Here is an 18,240-nt window from a genome sequence, read left to right as displayed (position 1 = left end):
TGTTAAATGACCATAACCCAGTGTGGCCTCAAATGGTTTTTAAGCCAGGTTAAAGGGATCATCTCGTGAATTTAACTCTGTTCGTGTAATGTGTTTTATGAGTTGGGGAAAAGGAAATTTAGGCTTTCTAGGTGGGGATGAAACAGAGGCTGGCAGGATTCATTTGAGATTACTTGGTGCAAACATGGTGTAATCCCCTTATCTGCGTACTTACCTGTCCCTGACAGTGATCCAAGCCTACCTCTATGAACCTCATTGGCCTGACATTCTGGCAGGAGCAAATCCCTGTCTAATGTGTCAGCCCAGGCAGCTTTAACACCTGGCACGTCAACGCTTATCTGCTGAGCACCCAAAAGCACCTGCATTATCCCACTGAAGCTTCACAACAAGTGAAAGGGCTTCTAATATCCACAGAGTGAAATTACAGTTTGTGTCATACCACAAACACACAGCGTGCAAAGTGCATACCATTACTGAGGGCTTATGGCCTGATCAAAATACACGTACAATATCAGACATCCTCCATTTAAGCATCCTTTCTCCTGGTGCTTGGATGGTAGGGGATTTTACCAGTGAAAAATCTGTCTTATTATTTTTAGATAATGAATGGTCTAACCCCTGTTACTATTGTTGAGTTATTATATCCTTCTTCAACAGACTTTCATTAAAGTTTAATAGTTAATCTCTAGATCCAAACTGTGTTTTTTTAATCTGGGGGCAGGATTCTAGGTGTTTATTTTGCCTCTTTAACCTCTGGAAAAACAACAGTCTATATGAAAATGAGAGGAATAAATATGACTACTTTTAACAGGTAAATAATTGCCCCCCCACACGCACACACATAAATCATAACAGCTAACTACAGTGCAGTTTACCTCTTCAAAGCTATTTTAGGGACATTAAATATTCAAAGTAATGTGCCTCCTTAGTTGACAGTCTAAAGCCGTCTCTGGCCGAGTGCTTCAAATTAATGGGCTTCTGCAAACATGGAATTTGTTTAAGCAATATTATGAAAGGCAATCCATTATATAGCCTAAAAAATGGCACAAGTAAAAATACCACAGCATAGAGTCGTTTAATCAATTTCCGGTCCGGCCATTTTTCATCCCTGTTACAAAGTTTCAGCATCAGCGCAGAGCATCTTTTTTCTTCTTTCTTTACAGGTACTGACAAGGTGGAAGTTACCTTTCATGCACCATGGACGCCCTGTATGGATTAATGACTCTTTTGGACACAACACTTTGGACATATGTTGTTTTTCGACTAAAAGTTCTTCAGCAGTCTTTTATAGAAAGCCACAGCACCGAGCAGGTGAGAAACCTCTTGTCTTTTGCAGGGTTTGCACGGTATTACATTTGTAAATATCAGACCATATTTAAATGGAATATATTTCTTTAATGCATCACTCTCTCCTATCATAATTTTAAACTTGTTTGGGTGGTAATTAATCGTTAGTCAATTTACGGTAGGCCTACGTAAGCATTCATTATATGTCAACATCATCATTAACATTATCATTTAATATGTATATACTGTGTAAAACGTCATATAATTTGTCTGGAAGTAGGTTTTATTCTATTTTATACAGTCTATGGTTTTATTTCATATTTGGTTAACTTTTTAACAACGGGCCATCAAATTGGAAAGTACAGCAGGTTTATCCTCGTCTATGTCGACATCTGGTGGTGTTTTAGTAGCATAGCCTTTTTGAGGAACGAGTTGGAGCTACGGTGAGCAGGAAATCATTAATTAAACCCTAAAAAATGCTGTTCCTCTGGTAAAACATGTTTAAATTAATATCGTATTCAATGTGAGTCTCGGGGCAATAGCTTTACTTTGTTACATCTCTAAAACCCGAGTGTGTGTGTCAATTTCCCCAAACAGGAATTCGCGATTAGAAAGTAGGTCAAGTGGGCCACCGTAGACTGTCGCTGCTTACAATCATTCCTCCCCAAAATGCTCAGAAATCGGACTTTAGTATGTTATTGACTCATATGGTTAATATATGTTAAACAATAACGTTTGCATGTCTGTGAATTAGCAAAACTTGAACATTTGGGCCGTAGTGACATTGGAGTGTGTGAGTCTATCCCATGATGCATTGCGGCACGGCCACTATTTTAAATGTAATTATTAAATTCAATAAGAAAACTTCAAATGAGCGAACTGAAAAAAGGCACAGACATGTTTTGTACAATTTGTGCATCTGCTGGTGCTGAGGAGACTGTTTAAATGACTTGAATAAAAGCTCAAGCACCGTGACTAAACTATGTATGTAGGGGAACTATCAGCCTGTCTGTACCAATGGCGCTTCAGCTTTGCGCAGTGGCAGTATCGTAGCCTATGAGGTTTATCCGAGGCGCGATTATTGCTAGTTGAAAACTTTACCCAATACCCCGCCTTGACGACTTGAAATATAGTCGGCAATGGCAATTTTTGACGGTCTCTCAGGAGACTGACATCCATGTCAACGATACAACTCACAGTAAGAAAAATGTAGTAATGGGTTCCCTCCTTGACACACTTAACCGTATCTAGATATCAAACATCAGTACTTTTTTAAAGACGTCTGCTGTATGTATTTGCCCTTCGGGAAAATATCTATATTTTATATACTTATTCGATATCTTCATCAAACCTTGCATTACAGACAATTTGCTTTGTTTATATTTTACTTATTTACTGCAACATGTGCTTAACAATTTACCTCGGAATTAGATAAATAAAGTTGTATGTTTTCTTAAAATCTCTGTGTGTATATAGCGTTGTAAACAGGAAGTCTATGAGGTAAAACTGTATATTGATGTATTTCTGATTTCAACATTCTTAGTTTAAGGAGGGCAAACAATGGTATTGTGGTGTGCCAGAATGCCAGTCTGAGGCTTGTTGAGAAATGCATTGAGGAAACCTTTAAAATTAAATTATCTGACTCCAACACAAAATCCTCACCTATTTTTCTACGTAGATCGTTTGATGGTGAAAGGATGAGCAGGAGACGTCCCAGTTCTCAGTTTCACTTAATTTTATTACAATACATCAAGAAATGTGCAGTTACAGAGTCTCTGGTTTCAATCCACACGTCCCTGACATAACATTAGGCCGGTCAGTTCATGAGGACCATAGACTGTCACTGTACGCAAACACGGAAATACTAAGCCCCTCCCACCAAACTACAACCTAAAGTTGATTTGAATACTAAATAAAAGTTCTGAACCCACACAAACGTTGAGATGCCAGTAAGCGTTTAACACAATATATTTGACTGTCTTTTCTTAACAAAACAATAATATTAAAAGTAACAACCGTGTCTAGCCACTGTATCCCTTTACGGCTATTATACAGTATGCATGTGTAACCCTAACAGAGGAGTGTATAGATCAGAGTGACACCCCCTCCGCAGAGAGTTAGGAGTCAGCTTTGCGCAGTGGCAGTATCGTAGCCCATGAGGTTTATCCGAGGCGCGATTATTGCTGGTTGAAAACTTAACCCAATACCCCGCCTAGACGACTTGAAATATAGTCGGCGAAGGCAATTTTTGACGGTCTCTAAGGAGACTGATCACACTGTTAAAAATAACTATAGTGATAGAGAAGGAACATGCAGCCCTTTATAACATGGATTTATATTACTAGTCGACATGTACCTGACAATGATAACCACATTGTGTTATATGAATTAACGATGGGTTCATGGACTGGACAGAGTTAAAATGACATAGTATGTATGACAAACAAAACATTTTTTTTTTCTATAATTGCACATTAAATCTGTATCTATTACTATTACCTCGGGTCTCCACATGGAACATTTTTTTCGTTTTGTATAGTTTGTGCATTACTATTATTGTAAGTTTAATAGTTTAGTTTGCTGTTAATATTTTTTCAACTCTTTTTATTGATTTTCCTCATTTTGAACATAAATACATCAGACACTACAGACACCATACACATTCAGAAGTACATGTTCACATAAAAAGGTAATTTAAGTTGTATTAATTTATGTATCTTATCTTATGTACGTTCTGGAAAAAAACCCTGAAATCAAAGCTCTTGTAAAACGTAATGGTTGTAAACCAGATTTTTTTTTCTAGTCCTGGGAAATAAGGCAATGTTTTATTCCTAATGTTATATCGCCTGTTTGGTAACAACGGGTTTTGTGAGTGTTTTCTTTGGGGCATTTTAGACGTGATCCTTTTTATTTTATTTATTTCGGTGTTCCATAGTCTCCGATCTTAAAATAAGACTGTTGTTGGTTGTAAATGAATAAAAAGGAACGGCATGGTTTAAACGTTAGTGTCTGTAGTTTGGCAGAGTTCAGGGGGCCTTAAACAAAGATGCACCGGAGCCTACGTCATTTCCGCTTATAACTTCTTTCACTTATGCATGTATTTAACGTTTTTAACGTTTGTTTTTATGTTTGGTTGTTTGTTTATAGCTTATTCTTATTAGTTACCAGATACTGCACGATTCGACCACAGCTTACTTAAAAGAAAACGCGCTGTATCTGATAAATTACGCTTTTTAATGAGACTGCAGTTAAGACACGCCTGTATTTTCTGTCATCGCCCATGTCCTCTCCATACGCACTGTTATTTACCATTTACGGAGAAGAATTTGTAAAATATCCGTCACTTTCTTCAGGGGATAACATGGTTGTTATTTCTAACTCATTATAACGAAGTATTATAAAGTAGTGGATTTTTTGTCCACACCCATTGTTGCACCGTGACACAGATGGGTGCGGGCCAGATACAGCTCTCTGTCGCGGCCGTTTCCTCGCCAGCTTTGCGCAGTGGCAGTATCGTAGCCCATGAGGTTTATCCGAGGCGCGATTATTGCTGGTTGAAAACTTAACCCAATACCCCGCCTAGACGACTTGAAATATAGTCGGCGAAGGCAATTTTTGACGGTCTCTAAGGAGACTGATCATGCTGTTAAAAATAACTGTTGTAATAGAGAAAGATCATGCAGATTCTTTTAACATGGATTTATATTACTATTCGGCATAAACCTAGCAGTGATAGCCACGTCGTGTTATATGAATTAATGATGGGTTCGTGGACTGGACAGGGTTAAAATGACATAGTATTACAAACAAAACATTTGTTTTTCTTCTATAATTGTACATTAAATCTTTATCTATTAGTATTACCTCGGGTCTCCACAGGGAACAATTTTTTCGTTTTGTATAGTGTGTGCATTATTATTATTATTATTGTTAGTTTAATAGTTTAGTTTGCTGTTAATATTTTATTATTATTTTATTGATTTTCCTCATTTTGAACATAAAACACATCAGACACTACAGACACCATATCCAGGTCTTTGTTATATGGATGTACGGCTTTACTCGGCATGTGCCTCACTATGTAACCTCATTGTGTCATATGAATTACCAATTGGTTTATGGACTGGTCAGTTAAAATTACATGAAACATTTGTTTTTTTTGCTATCATTGCTCATTAAATCTGTCTCTATTAACTCGGGTCTCCACAAGGGACATGATTTACGTTTTGTATAGTTAATGGATTATTATTATTATTGTTGTTATTATTATTAGTTTAATTGTTTAGTTAGTTGTTTTTTTTTTCCAAACTCTTTTTATTGATTTTCCTCATTTCGCACATAAAACACATCAGATACTACAGGCACCATACACATTTACAAGTACACGTTAACATAAAAAGGTAATTTAAGTTGTATTAATTTATGTATCTCAAAATGAAAAGTAGACAGATGTAGGAGATTAATCAGAATACATAAATAAAAGATTATACATATATATGTACCCAAACATATATACACTCTTCAAAAGTCACAATAAATAAATAAACAGTGACATGAATAAAAATAAATAAATAAAATAAAATACAAAAATAAATAAAAGTTATTTCCTTCTAATAAGAGCGCTTCTATAACTTGCCCTCAGACTATGTGTTCTGGTTAAAATAATCAATAAATGGTTGCCAAATTCTCTCAAACTTTGTTTCCTGACTTTTCAGTGTCTGCTGTTAAATTTAATGTTTGACTTTTTTGTGACTTAAAAAAAAAACACATTGATCTATACTGTACATGAAAAAGAAAGCAAATTTCTGCTACGTATATGCCTTTTTTGTCACTTAAAAACATTGAAACCTTAAAAAATAGCAGCCTAGACACAGTGGAGTGCCCTTGCCAGTCCAGCAGAGGGCACTGTGCAACAGGATATGGGATAGTGAATGTAAAGAGAAAACTGAAGTACAGAAACATATATTCTACATCTTTTAACATGAGTTAGTTTTTTATAGCCAAATGATAATAATGATAAAGATATTAAGCAATCAGGTGTTAAGTTCTTGATATTTGATGTGTCATGAAAGAGTTTGTGCTCAATAGTTTCCTGTGATTTTAATTTTCTTTTAAAGTGAAAGAAACCTTTGTGCAGTCATGTTTCACCACCCTGTAGAGAAGCATAATTGCAGTGATCTCTGATTAGAAGAAGGGTAGGTATTAGGCAGTCACAGAGGTGGGGGGTTTAATCAAGTCATGCTTTTCATTACACTGATGAGCTCAAAGCCTCTTGTCACCTTGTGAACACTCTCTTACACTCTTGCTGTCATGCAAGCACACTTAATATTCTCACTTTCTCACACCGTCCATTCCTGTAACAATGATGTGGTTGGCCTTTTTTTTTTAGATATTGAACTGGAACTCACCAGGATTGATAGATCGGTTACTTTAAAAAATGTCGGTAACACTTTACAACAACCATCATTTATAAACGGTAAAGAACAGTTTATTAATGTTTAATCATCATTTATAAACCATATATAGACTATCTAGAACAGTAATTACATAATTGTATTAATGTTTAACTAACTAAATAATGAAAAATGGCTAATAGAAGGTATATTAATGTAAGTTTATAGCGTCATTACCATTAACAAACATTTAAATTACAATTAATAGTTTATTAATAGTTTTATTTGCACTCATTTTAACATTTTTAACACCATATAAAGTATGTTAATGATTTTGAAATGATTCATATACCTTTAAGAAATTGGTTTAAAAACATTTAACGATTAAATATGTATAGCACTTTGTAAATGGTTAAAAAATGGTTTATAAACAATCTATAAACATTACTTAGTTAGTTATTGTAAAGTGTTACCAAAATGTCAAGTATAATTAATTGAGTACTTAAATAAATTGTATTGCATTGCAATACAACCGCTTTAATTCTTTAAGCTCAATATTGCATTTTGGTCATCTTAGGAGTTCAATGTTTCTCTTTCACAATTTTGTCAGAATTTACTTGCCCAAAGTAAATTTTTATTTGCTCTTATAGAAATTGTTTTACTTACTAGCAATAACAACAAAAAAATAATTGTTATGTTCTTTCATGTCAGGTCTTTCCTGTCATCTCAAGATGAGATGACGACTCACTCATTAGCAACTTTTATCATCAGCTCTTGAAAAAATTATTAAATTGTTGTTAAATTATTCTTAACTTTTTACCTGATCGGGCAAGTAAATTGCTAGATTAACTAGCCTATTGTGGATTTTTATGATTTGATTTTTTTAAATTGGATTTATTTATTAATTTAATTTATTATTTTCCATTTATTTTTAACTTCATCTACAATCTTTCAGTTAAATGTCTTTTATTATTTTTGACGTTTCTGAGCAATCATGTATTTTGCCAAAAGTATCTGAAATGCCATTATTCTGGGTTTAGTACAGTATATATAATTAAAAATAATCAGATGTTTTCTTATGTCATTTTTGTCATCAAGCTGCTTGTGTTTCATCTTTGCTCAAACCTGAAATCAAATTGCGGAGAAGAAAAGGCTTTTAAATTGAGCATTTGGTTGTCTTTATCAAAGGTGAAACTAAGGCTTTGAAGGGTGATTCATATTTACATAAATTACTTGCAGCTTTTGCATTTAATCTTCATTCAGAATGACCCCATGATGCATTTCCTTTTTTCTCTGTTACTCACATCCACGGAGCACTGATCAATAAGCCCCGAATAGAGACTTTAGAGTTGCCTGTGTGTGGTCCTCTTGACCTGCATGTGACCCAGTGTTTCATCCATGTCAAGATGTACTCAAAGCACTCAGACAAATTATGCGAGATAAGCAGCAGTTTTTCCTCCTGCATCGCACATTTGACACCGCTCAAACTTTGACCTTTCAGATTGCGCTGACAGCTCTTCATCTGTCAGACAGGAAATGGCAAGACATGGCTTTGTTCTGTGTAACCGACAGCTGGAGACTTGCCAAACATAAACAAATAAATTGCACAGTATCATAGGACTAGTTCCTAGGTAACCATGTGACAGTGCTGACAATTGCTATGGAAACCAGAGTATCCTCTCTCTCTCTCTCTCTCTCTCTCTCTCTCTCTCTCTCTCTCTCTGTCTCTCATTTCTTTTGGGAAACGTGTGAGAACATTTCCTTTCCTGCGAATTGCTTTTACTTCCAGGTTTGACAGTTGTGCAGGAAGACACCGTCACGTCATAGGAAATAATTTCCACTCATTCTCTGTAGTAGATGTAGAGTACATTCAGACAGGTTTATATACCAAATGCTATACACCAGGGGAAGACCATTTCTGAGAATGTAATGTCACTGCTAGAGCTGAAAAAGCTTTCCAAAATAAAAACACAGCTTTTGTACATTACCGTGCAATTAAATGCCCCGCTTTCACACTTTCCCTCCTCTAATTAGCATGAGCAACATTACCAATGAAGACATTTTTTTCAAGATCAGAGTAAACAAAACTAGTTTTAATCATTTTCTTTAGATCTTTTGTTCAGCGAGCTAATTTGCAAATCTGCTTTGCAGCAGGTCTTTTGTTTTGATCCTGTTTGTCACAAATCCAGTTACAACTCGATGCCCCAAATGAAAAAAAAAACAGGCTTCTCTTCAAAGAGTGAACACATCACAGCCTATTCCATTAGAAAAAAGCAGGTGCAAATCTAAAAGAGATGCTTTGATTTGCGACCAATTATGGACATCCTTTGCGTCACCTTTATGTAAGTACTCTTTCCCTTTCCCCTGAGCTGATCACAAGAATTAGCCCATTATTCTGAGTAGGTAACCAGAAATGTAGAGATGACATGAATGAAGAGAAACCCTCAAAAGTTATCAAGTTATTCAACACACCCAATTAAACTTGTTCCAATCCTCTAATGCCATCTCCCTCTAAATCACTGCATGGCGTACCAGAGGTTGCCCCCAATTAGCTGCCTCCTGTGACACCGTGACACTGCGCCGCATCCTGATTGTATTTCAGCTTCAATTACTTTCAAAACGCTTTAGGCAGAGGTGATTGGTCTCCTCCACTTTTTATTTAATCTTGTTCTGCTGTGTTTCCCCTTCTTTCCATTGGTAGGGCATGTCAGAGGATAGTCTGTCATGTTCAGTAATAAAAGAGCCATAACCTGTAACGATTATTGTTATGTTTTAGTCGATGCTTGGCAGAACTTTCCAGATAAAACAGCTGAAAACTTCCACATTATTTCAAGTTAAACTTAATACTCTGCCACATTGTGAGAATAAGCACTGTATGACGGTCGGTCACCAAGAAAAATAATGTTCTGAAGTAGAATTTAGGACACATGGAGTAATTGTGAATTATTCAACAGTCAATTCCCAGCAACTGCATATTAATTAGGCTATTAATCTACGAAAGTCAAAAAGGGGAAACAACATGACAACTAATTCTGTTGCTCTACATTTTCCTCACCATCACTGGCCCCAACTGATGAATGGAAAGAAAGAAAAAACATTTTTTTATTGTAAAGCTGTCACTGAGAGTGGAGTCTGTGATGAAATAGCCAACTGTAGTCCAGTCACATCTGGTACAGCTGTCTTTAGCTCTAATGATTTTCCTGAGAATTGTCTTAATTTGAAATCATAAAGCTTAATGTTGCACCAAAAATGTCCACAACACAAACTGCTGTAATTCACAGCCAAAACAAAGGCGTTATTGCATGCATCCTCGCCCAAAAGGAGCCGTTATCCACTTACTGAGATTTTACACAGATTCAGAAAAAAAGTATTTTAATTTTTTTATTCTGTCTGCAATTTAGTTTCTCCCCGCTTCGCAAACTTCAAAATGACCTGTCATAATAATAAATGAGATAGTGTGATTTTCACGACAGGAATCAAACAAGTTACAATGTAAAATCATGAAGCATTGTATTAACATTTCACGGTCCAATCCTGCCAGCGTTTTCATTTTTTATCGTGTGTAAAATGGGGCTAATCCTTCTAATTAGCTGAGCGGGCCGACAGTGAACAATGGATATCCACACAGTAGAACTGTGGTATAACTGGGATGTCCATAACTTCTAAATTATGTGGTTAGAAGGCCTCTCTTGTGTGCTGAAATAGGGATATGAGTTGTTAATACATTTTGCAAGTTGATAAGGATAGAGATGCCATGTGGGGGTTCTGGTGATCAGTATCAGGGCTGATCTGAGCTTATTTCAATGGATCATATCAGCTAAAACTAAGACAATTTAAAATCTGATTATACCTTAACTGAACTTTGGTCTTGTGTATTTTGTCCATGTCAGCCTGCTGTATTAATCATTTAAGCTCATCAACTTTATAAGTTAAATAGGGGCCTTGAGGAAACTCATGAAAAATAAGATAAGCCAAATTTAGAAGGCAGCTGTTTTTTTCAGTGCTGTATGAAGATATTTTATCAACATTTTGATAAATATTAGTATTGGCTCAGACTCTGTATCATCAGATACTCAGTATTAAAGGACTCTGATGTGGATCAGGGCCAAAAAAGACTTCATTAGGACGTCCCTAGCTTGAGATATAAAGTCAGTGTATATTGGTGTGCTTACAGTTTATAGACGTGTCAGCGCATTGGTTGTTAGAAAAGGGAACCCCAGTTCATTCAGACTATTAGTAGCAGAGCCCTGGTAGCCCCCAGTAGCCTGCGGCTCTCAGAAATAGCTTTTTAAAAGGTACCGGTCCCCTGTTTCCTCAGGATCCAGGTGCTTTTAATTGGATTTCTTTGACAAGATTATTGCCTGCTCTCAGGCCAAGCTTGGATAGTGTGTCGTTTTAACAAGAGTGCCTATACAGCCCCTAAAGTCATAAGTAAACTTCACAAAGAATTTTGATTTGATAGGAATTACAAAGTGACCAACTGTTGACCCCCGTCCTCCGCCCTCGCTTATGGTGCAATTCCTTGTAATCCTCCATAAAGCCTGGTGAGACTTCAACTTGTATGTTCTGAATCATCAAGTTTGACATGCATGTTGTATATCTTTATTTAATACTGCAGCTTTGCAGAAATTAAAGACCTTCCAGAGTCCTTTTTCCCCAACCACATTCACACAGGGATGAAGTAAAACCTCTATAGGGTAGACAGTATAAAAGCATTTATTCCCTGGTTCTCACCCCCTCCAAGGTATTCTGACCTTCTTAAATGAGGCAGACTTAAGGAGGAGCATGTACTGAACGCAGTGAGTTATAACAACCAGCCCTATAATCCCTTAGAAAATGGCCCTTTTAAAATCCGATTATAACGACATAGCAGGTCCATGCTTGCTCAAAGCAATTAGTCAGAGGAAATGAGCAACATTTCTCTGTCTGAATGGGCACATGTATTGATAAAGACAAAGAATAAGATCTTATCGAGCTAATTTGAATGCTTTATTGTTTGGTATAATTGTACTCGGCTATCTGGTGCCCATCAAAGACAAGAGGCTTCCACAAGGACGGTTTATATGTAGGTTATTGTCTGTACTTGCATGGTAGTCATTCGCCCAATATTATTCTAAAGTTCTAAAAATCTGCTCTAAAATAAGTGCATCATAGTTAAAAAGGTGGGGTATTTATTGAATTTGAATTGGCAGTCTGCTAAGGGTGGTGTTCCAGTTTAAATGCTTTAAAAATGCTCAATTAGAAAGATTTATGCCATTTTTATTGCACTGAGTCAGTGAAATCCAAGTAAGCTGTAATGTTCTGCCAGTTTAAAACAGCCTGAAAAATAAAAAATATTCACAGAGTGCATTAAGTTCACTCTGTCAAAGCAAGTTTTTTTTAAATTATATCTTTCTCAAACACATCCTGTCTTTTCGTGGAAAGGTTCATGTAACTTTAAATGGTTACCCTGTGAGGTATGAATTATGTTCTGAATTTGAGGGCTTTTGTAAGTGGTCTGTCCTAGATGGTGTTCTGTCATAGCACTGCTGTGAGGCTCTGCAGTAATTGAGTGATAGCAAGGTATGAAGTGAGACATAGGCCGTTTTTCTCGGGGCTCAGCCGGGAAATTTTAACAAGGTACAGGGTTTTTGAGGTTGGTACATCAGGTGGGAGTTTATTAAAGCACCACGTGTGACTCCACTGTGTCATGCCCCTCCACGCTGCGTCTCATCTGTTCTCCTCTCGCCACTTGTTAGAGCCAACTAAAAATGGGCTCCGGTGTTGCTTGCACTAATCTAACACCATAGCTTTTTCCTTTTTAGGAACATTGGGGTGTGGAACAAATTCAAGCGTGAGCTCCATAGCCTGCTAAATTCAAAAGTATGCAGGGTGAAAATGTTCTGAGTTGAGACAAATACATGAGGAATCATTTATTGATTTTTCCATAAGCTGTTTAAACAGGTTTGACTGGTGTTGTTAACAGTGCAGATGTTTAGGAAGCGTCTACGAGTTCCTGAAAGACAGCAGGAATAATTTTTTTAAAGGCTACTGTGCTACAGAGGCACAGCTAAAAATGACTTTTTCTTCAATAAGCCATGTCTTTATTCACTTAAATAAGCCATTATTCCCAATAATGTGGCAAAGGATGGAAAGCTGTTTCAAGAGACTTAATGTCCTTGCCAAACAGTACGTTGCTATTCCTGCCACCGCCGTGCCTGCAGAGAGTGTTTTACACTGCGGGGTAAGTGGTTAACAGACTGTTGATGACTTGGCCAAGGATGCACTTGTTGTCTTGCACAAGAAATAGACCCAAACAGTGCATACAATAGTTTGTCATTAGACCTATGTACTGTATATGCTTGAATTTTTGTGTGAGCAACCACACACAACATTTGGACTTAAAATTGAAGAGCAAGCAATCTCAGGGTTAAATTCTTTTAAATGTCTGTCGAGGTTTTATGTGTTTTATGTTTGGATCTCATTTAGCTTTTAGTTGCCTAATTATTGAGATGGAACAGTGATAAAAGACGGGCATGATTGTATGATTATTAAAAAATAGTAAATCATTTGAATGGACATTTATTTATTTATTTTCTGTCAGGTCAAACTATCTACTAACTTGTTATAGTATAGAAGTAATAATTTATAATAATAATAATATTCACTGTAAATGACAAATGTTTGTGTAATAATCAAAACAAACTGAAATCAAAGTAACAGTATTACTATTAAAGTCAGTAAAATAATAATAATTACAATAATAATAATAATAACGCATACATTTCTAACAAAAATTAACTCACATGTTGCTGAACTTGTTGATGGCCACATTTCAGATGTACAATAATTAATTTTTCAGTTTCTATAAGACAAATAAAGTATGCTTTTATCTAAAAGAATTATTAAAATTGTTTATTTTTGTGCATTTGCTTCACTGCTTCCAGTCAGATAAGGAAAATCTGCAGCAGGCTCAAACATCAATATTAATCATACACAATATTAAATATTAATATAGGCAGCATTTGGTTGTAGGTTTTTACGTCTGAGATTAGGATGACAAGTGTTTGACAACATGCAGCATTTTTTTTTTTGCTTAATTTAATTTGTGTTAATTTTGGCGCTTAATCCACTTATACATTTATATGGTATGCATAATTCATTCTGAAGCAGAATGTTTAATATAGCAAGGCAAGTACATTCCCACTGATGTTGTGGTGGGTTACCCCCCATGAAACATAATTAGGAAGCCTTTGGAAGAGCAATTCATCTCTCCTTCCGTACAAATCAAATTTAGGGGACATAATCACATGTGCTCCTCTGCTGGCAGCTAAATGGAGCTCCTCTGGGTCCAGCAGGTCTCAAGTCTGCTGTAGTATTTATTCTGAGATCACATATGGGGTCCACAAACAAGAAAAGGACAGTGTTTTATTTCTCACTTTTTGCTATGATCTTTGTCACTTGTAGTTGTTAGCAGTTGCATTTTGATTTTGGCAATGCACTTAAACCAGATTTATACAATATTATTATAAGTTTTTATTGATAATGCTGCATTGAATTTCACCCATTGAGAGCACCACTATTAGATGAATGTACTGTACATCACCAGGCTGTATTGTGCTTCTATATTCCCCCTACACTACAAAAAAGCCAACTTGTATTTTTTGGCCTAAAACAGTTAAAAAACAGTTAATTTGGTAAAACTTGGAAATATAAATTACTGACATTTAGGGCAATTATGTAAGTTAGCACAACAAAGGAAGCCAGTTGTCTGCTCAAAAACAAGTTGGTGAGTTGTTGTTACTTATATCTTTAAGTTGGGGTTCATAACAAGGGACAATAGTTCTTCTAACTCTTATTTATTTGTTGTGAAATTTGGTCATTAGCGAAAGCTAGCGGCTAACTGATGCTAGCGGCGCTGCTTGTTACAGCTACAAGAGTAGCCATTAGCGTATCAATGCTAACTCAAAATTGTGGTCACAACATTAGCTGACATTTCATGGCGGCGTTACAATCATGCCAGAGAAATTCAGAGTTGAGCAAACTCAAAAACAAAACTTAAAATATTTAGTTTAATTGTCCAACTTAAAATTTTATCGAAGTTTGTTGCCTTGAAATTTTGAGTTCACCCAACTTTTCTTTTTTTTGCAGTGTAGTAACTGACCGTTTGCTAAGTCCTGCCCCTCAAATCGCGACAGGCCAATCACAGAGCAGCATCAGCCAGCTCTAAACAGGGTCCGACAATTATACAGACATGATACAGCAACCTAAACGACACAATAGGCCGTCCGTCATCATCAACCATGACACATGAGCGTTTGTCAAAATATACCACTGTTCGTTCTAAAAATAGCACACACGTCATTATACATTAAGGTATCGTTCGTGGTTGTAAAAAAGGCTGAAGTTAATGTGAATTTAGGCTACAAAACCACTGACCTAAATTTAGGCCATTATAAAAATGTCTGAAGTGAAGTAGTTAGGAGGGTGACGTGAGCCACGGAAGATAGGTAAAAAACAGAAGTTGCATAAAAAGTTGTTTACTTCCCCTCCAAGCCCCAGGTGTGACATCCACCATTTAAACTCGCCATCATTCGTTACTAGTACGTCTGCAAGATGGCAGCAGAGGACAGTCGAAAACGTAAATATGAGTTGTATTGTTGCCTGTACAAACACCCTATATTGATGTTTTCAAGGGGAGACCTGTCTCAAACTTCTAAAACGGTAACACTTTACAATGACCATCATTTATAAATGGTAAACAGATTTTGTTATTTATTAATGTTTAATTATCATTTATAAATGGTAAACATATAGTTTATTAATGTTTAATCATTATATATAAACCGTATAGGCCATTTAGAATGGTAAATAGATAATTTATTAATGTTTAACTAACTAAATCATTTATAAATGACAAATAGATGGTTTATTAATGTAAGTTTATAGTTACTTTACCATTAACAAACAATTAGATTATAATTAATAGTTTATTAATAGTTTTAGTTGCACTCATTATAACATATTTAACACCATATTAAGTATGTTAATGATTTTGAAATGATTCATATACCTTTAAGAAATTGGTTGAAAACATTTAAAGATTAAATATGTATAGCACTTTGTAAATAGTTAATAATTGGTCAAATAATTGGTCAATAAACATCACTTAGTTGGTTATTGTAAAGTGTTACCCAGTCAACAACTTTCACCGACATCAGAAACTTGTTGGAGAAAAACACAAGCAGTCTAAGCTGACCAATCACAGCCCTCGGTGTCTCAACATGGTGTCATGGCAGAACATGCAGCCCCGACAAGTAGTTCACTTTATGAGGAGGCGCATGTCAGCCATGACATATCTACAAACTTTGCCATAACCCCTGCACTGTAAGAAAGCCAATTTGTATTTTTTGGCCTAAAACAGTGATTTAACTTGGTAAAACTTGGAAATATAAATTATTGATATTTAGGGCAATAATGTAAGTTAGCACAACAAAGGAAGCCAGTTGTCTGCTCAAAAACAAGTTTGAGAGTTGTTGTTACTTATATCTTTAAGTTGGGGTTCACAACAAGGGACAATAGTTCTGATAACTCTTATTTCTTTGTTGTGAAATTCGCTCATTAGCGAAAGCTAGCGGCTAACTGATGCTAGCGGCAGTGCTTGTTACTGCTCCAAGAGTAGCCATTAACGTATCAATGCTAACTCAAAATTGTGGTCGCAACATTAGCTGACAAGTTATTACAGTGTAAATTATAAACTAGTGCAACTTACAGTTGAGTTGACAAAAATCAGAATTCAGAGTTAAGCAAACTCAAAACCAAAACTTAAGTTTAATTGTCCAACTTAAAATTTTATAGAAGTTTGTTGCCTTGAAATTTTGAGGTCACCCAACTTTTCTTTTTTTGCAGTGTGAACACACAACCATAAATTCCCATCATCCAGGCTTTCAACACATTGTAAAATGTTTCATCTTATAGGTGAAGAAAATAACTATTTTTACAGCCTGATAGCACCTAAGTCTTTATGGACTCAAACTTCACACGTGGCACTTACTTATGTGTTGTATTTTGACCTGATCCTAGCTTGTGTTGTATAAACTTTCAAATGAGTGTCGCTTTAGATAAAAGCATCTGCTTGATGTAGAAATGTAGGTCTTGATTTACAACTTGAGGCCTAAACAATTTGCGTAGTGGAAGAGTTCACAGTGAATGACATCTCATTACTGCTGTTGTGATATCTCTAAGAGAGATATGGAGCAAGAGAAGAAGCGAAACTAAACATTAACAACTGAACTGAACCATAACAGTATGTGATCCTTATCTCATTGCATTTACTTAATTAAAATAGCAGCAGATTAAACCTTCATCTACGCTAGTGGGCAGTAGTGCTCAAAGTACACATACTGGTGTCACACATTTCATTAGTGACACAATCCAGACATCCCACTGCAAATATCAAACATGTTTTACTGACAATTTCACTTGATTTAATGTCAAACATGTCAGAAACCAGTCCTGTCCGTTAATGGAAGCTTGCTTTTTACTTACTTACTTAATCGTTGAAAATAACACTCCATAGAAATTAAAAAGTCTCCAACAGCTTTGCCATTTAACTGTGCCGACTGACTCAGCATGTTAAGATCTTTTGTTAAAGAAAGAATAATTGTTGTTGGTGTCAACTTGAACTGTGGGGGCCGAAGGTCGGTCAATGAAACCAGCCGGTTTTGACATTTCGTGTACAAAGCTCTTCAGTGGCAGCCCTATCAGGAAGTGGATCTATTGACAAATGGGGAATGTCAATGCAGCAACCAGCATGCAGGAACAAGGACTTAGCCAAGTTTATTATTGGATTTCTGTCCTAACCTTCAACCTGTTCCTGTGAGAGTGGTTATTACTTTTCAAAGAGCAGGCTGATGTGGGACTGCGTCCAGGTCCGGTAGGTCACAAACACCCACACAGAGTCCAGGGAGTGATGGAGCATCAGTACATGGTCAACATCCATGACAAATCTCCTGTCAGACAGCTTCTCATTCCACCTACTAAACACAGGGGGCAAGACATCATCTTGGAGGCTCGATTCCAACAGGCGCACCAAAATCAGAGAAAATGACAAAAGAGTCTGGATAGTTTTCTTTCAATAAGTTCAAATATGATTAGAAACCAAAGTCTGGCACCAAAATGTCAAATTTCTCTCTAAAATTGCCACAATTTTGTAGAACATTAAAAAGTCAATATCCAAAAATATTCAAGCGAAACATGCACAATGTTTAAGAGCTGTACAGGGTGTCCATGAAGTCTCTATAAAAATGTATTCCAAAGCCAATTGATGAAATGTCTTAATCAGATTTGTTGTATGTACTCAGTAGTTATCAAAGTTTTTAATCATATTGCATTTGTGTATTTCAGGTACCCTGTTGATGAAATAGGTAACAGTAAATGAGACCCTATAAAAATGGCTACTCCTTAAGAGAAGGCACAATGTGTATCATGGTTTATTGATACAAAAAAATCTTTCTGTGGGGTTATGTGAAATATATTGTTTATTGAACAAAGACACAAGACATCGTGGCGTCCTGGTGGC

At 36.1% G+C, this 18,240-nt stretch overlaps 1 long non-coding RNA gene and 3 other non-coding genes across 4 annotated transcripts in view; all 4 read left to right on the top strand.

The window, feature by feature from the left end:
• Window positions 1-744: 744 nt before the first annotated feature.
• Window positions 745-18,240, top strand: part of LOC131973893 (uncharacterized) — a 32,275-nt gene continuing 14,779 nt past the window's right edge. The window contains exons 1-2 of the long non-coding RNA XR_009394594.1: window positions 745-811; window positions 1,164-1,311. This is a non-coding gene — a long non-coding RNA (uncharacterized LOC131973893). The remainder of the gene's footprint in view (window positions 812-1,163; window positions 1,312-18,240) is intronic.
• On the top strand, window positions 2,315-2,455 carry LOC131974030 (U4 spliceosomal RNA). Its single transcript, XR_009394603.1, has one exon. It is a non-coding gene; the product is annotated as a U4 spliceosomal RNA (small nuclear RNA).
• Window positions 3,414-3,554, top strand: LOC131974032 (U4 spliceosomal RNA). The gene has a single exon (XR_009394605.1). It is a non-coding gene; the product is annotated as a U4 spliceosomal RNA (small nuclear RNA).
• LOC131974031 (U4 spliceosomal RNA) lies at window positions 4,781-4,921 on the top strand. The gene has a single exon (XR_009394604.1). It is a non-coding gene; the product is annotated as a U4 spliceosomal RNA (small nuclear RNA).

Source organism: Centropristis striata, chromosome 6 (assembly GCF_030273125.1).
Source record: "Centropristis striata isolate RG_2023a ecotype Rhode Island chromosome 6, C.striata_1.0, whole genome shotgun sequence".
Classification (NCBI taxonomy): Eukaryota; Metazoa; Chordata; class Actinopteri; order Perciformes; family Serranidae; genus Centropristis; species Centropristis striata.
This window is presented reverse-complemented; position numbering and strand designations above follow the sequence as displayed.